Source organism: Mustela lutreola, chromosome X (genome assembly GCF_030435805.1).
Source record: "Mustela lutreola isolate mMusLut2 chromosome X, mMusLut2.pri, whole genome shotgun sequence".
NCBI lineage: Eukaryota > Metazoa > Chordata > Mammalia > Carnivora > Mustelidae > Mustela > Mustela lutreola.
Window position 1 is genome coordinate 129,542,429 of NC_081308.1, and position 3,281 is coordinate 129,545,709.

Consider the following 3,281-nt stretch of genomic DNA (forward strand, 5'->3'; position numbering starts at 1 on the left):
TCTCATCTTTATTTTAAGTGTGCATTTACATGATGATCGACTTCCTTTGTGTTGCTAGAGGGCTATTTTTTATCTAGAAACATTTCTTTCTTTGAAGGTCATCTGGATAGACTATGTACTGCCCAGAGACAACATTCATTAATTTCTTCATCTCTTATTCTTGGGTAACAAGACAGTTTTTATCTTTTAGACTTTTCTTTTATATTTTCCTAAACACGTATAATCTGATGCAAGTGAGAGTCTTATGTGCTTCGAAACTGATCAGCGAGTCATAAGTGTGGGGAAAAATCTAAGTAATGGGTTGCATTTTAAATAATAGTAAACACCAGAATTAATCAAAAATTAATACAATCAAGGCATACTCAGTCAGGCTTGAAGCACAGGTCAAGATGCAGCATCAAGTAATCACAGTCAGTTCTTTTTTTGTTTTTGTATGGAACACTTCACAGATCTGCATGTCATCCTTGTGCAGAGGCCATGCTAATCTCTGTAATTGTTCAAGGTTTAGCATATGTGGTGTGGAAGCAAGCCCTATAATCAATTCTTAACACCAGTGAATTGAATGCATGTGAAATTGTATAGCACAAATAAAAATATCTGTTTATAGATGTTCTTGATTTTCACCAGCTACAGATTTGAATTCAAATATTTTATTTTAAGAGATTATGGGGGGGCACCTGGGTGGCTCAGTGGGTTAAGCCTCTGTCTTCGGCTCAGGCTGTGATCTCAGCGTCCTGGGATCAAGCCCCACATTGGTCTCCTTGCTCAATAGGGAGCCTGCATGTCCCTCTCCCACTCCCCCTGCTTCTGCTCTCTCAAGCTCTCTTCGTGTCAAACATGAAGTTAGATCTTTAAAAAAAAGAAAAATATATATATTCTACTTGGTCATTCTAAATGTAGCATTCTACCCATATCCTGAGAGAATTGTAAAGTGAATTGAAGAAAAGAAAAGATGTTTTTGTTTTAATAAATTGTGGATTTTGGATTGAGGGGTATGTGTGTGTATGTGTGCCTGCATGCAAGGATGCTTATACACATGCACACAGGCCAACTCGGAGAATAAATGCAAACAGAACTGAACTTGAATGTTGATTATTTGCATTTAATTTTATATTTATATAGGTGTGTATATAATCATATTCTCTTATGAATGAAAACTCAACCTACATATTTCCCTTGAACTGTAATGTATAAAATAGAATGTAACATACATTTATTGCAATAAATGTTATTTGGTATTTAAGTTCTCTGGGAACTTTGATACTTCTGTACTAAAAAAGTGAACAGATATAAAAAATCTGTTTATAAATCTTAAGATGGAACCCTCATACATTCTCAACCATTACTTTCAGAAGGGACATTTTCCTAGGAATGCAGCTGGTCAGCTCCACAAATATATTTTCAAAGATTGCATGGAACTTATATGTCTCTCAGGCTAAATTGTTCATTTTCTAAAAATATCTCAATAGAAACACAAATTTGTCCCTGTGTAACCTTGACATTCCATACCAGGAGTATTTCTTTAATGTAGAAATTCCACTGTGATGGTTATACCTGGTGAATGGATTTTACCACGTTTCTGGCTTCAGAGTTATTTAGATGTTAAGTGTTAAGGGTATATTAATTTGGCTCATACTATGCAGGAAGGAGAACATTTTCTTACATAGATAATTCTGAGTGAGACATATTTGTGTCTCATGTGATCATTGTAATTGTTTTTCATTTAGAAGAAAGTCTTTTCTGTTTTCCTTTTTTAAAAATTCCAAGTTTATTGAAATATATTTAACGTATAAAAATTATGAAATGCTTCATGAAGTTGGTTGTCACCCATGCACAGGGATCATGCCAGTCCTTACTGTATCTTTCCAAGTTTACTGTATGTGCTACCCAAGCGAGCACTGCTTTCAGTTATTCTTTAAAAGAAAGGTTAGGTATGAGCCCTTTATCCCTAGAGTTGTGTCCCATGTATCTGGGCAGGCTTTGTTGGGGACTTTTTGTGGAGCATCCTGGACTGAAACTAATGAACCAGTTAAAAATGACCTCTGTACTTACCACATTCGTTTTCCCTTGGACCCTTCCTAATCTTTCAGGGAATCCTAGACTGGGGTTTGCATCCCAAAGTTCATGAAATATTTATTGTTAGGTTTACAAAGCTTCCTTTCTGTCATTCATAAGCTAAAATACTTCTTGTCATTGAATGTGCCTGTGGATGGAAGGTAAAACAAACCAAGGACTCAGTGAAGTCATCTTGAAGAGTCCCAGTGCTCCTAAACTTGTGAAAAGCCCTGAGATGTCTGTCCTGTAGTAAAAAAAAAAATCTACTTCACTATATTTAACTGAGCATTTTCCAAGTGTACCCAACCAAGGAACACTTCATTTTAATATTTGCTTCACATCTACTAATATCCCTTGGTGTTGTATTCTGTGGAAGCAATAACATTTGGGAAGGTCTGGGTTACTTGTATGAGGCCATTTTATGCATGTAAGCAATGACATATGAGCCTGGCATTCTCAGACTCCCCAGGAATAAGATTTACCAGCCATCTCTGAGCAAGAAGATTAGCAGTGGTTAATCACAACTTCAAACTTCCTAGGATAACTGGCCATGAATGTTTGCATTGATTTAGGTTCCAGCAGGTTTGAAGGTAGCAAAAACTCCTGTGGTATCTCCAGTAGGTTCAGAAACTGGCTTTCTAGGCTTAGCACTTTCTCTGCTGCAGAGACGATGGAAAACAATGGTCAGCCCCCAAAATGAAGAATGAGACTCATTGGCATAGTCCCCTCTGCTCTTAGATGCTATTGTACTGGGATGACATTCCACAGAGATCTCTCCTCCTCTCCTTATGTATTGAGTGGCTTTGAGAGGATGGACCTTGGTGACCATGTCCATGTCCTTGAAGGGGAAGTGTGGGGACCAGCATCACACCTGTGATGACAAAGGGTCTCTTCCCCTTGAAAGAAAGCTCAGAGAATGTGTTGCTTCAGAGACAAGTTAAATAAAAGAGCTTCAGAATACATTATTCGATTTTTTTTTTTCTTTCTGAAAAATCATCTGTTGAGCCATTAAGGTCACAGACCAAATTCAATTCCATGTTTCTGAGAACCCATCTTTTCCACTGTAGAAAACTGAGTTTGCATATGGTTTAACAAATTAACTTTTCTTTAAAGAAAGAGTAAAAAGTAATCTACCCATTCTGCAAAAAAAAAAAAAAAAAAAAAAAAATTGAAATCCTTGGTATCAAGTTTCAGTGGGTTTTCTTTTCAATGAATATGATTGGAAT

The 3,281-nt window shown here is 36.6% G+C and overlaps 1 non-coding gene and 1 pseudogene across 1 annotated transcript; both read right to left on the bottom strand.

Moving 5' to 3' along the window:
• Window positions 1-427: 427 nt before the first annotated feature.
• LOC131822371 (U6 spliceosomal RNA) lies at window positions 428-528 on the bottom strand (annotated as a pseudogene).
• Window positions 529-1,792: 1,264 nt separating this feature from the next.
• On the bottom strand, window positions 1,793-1,899 carry LOC131822366 (U6 spliceosomal RNA). The gene has a single exon (XR_009350236.1). It is a non-coding gene; the product is annotated as a U6 spliceosomal RNA (small nuclear RNA).
• Window positions 1,900-3,281: the final 1,382 nt, after the last annotated feature.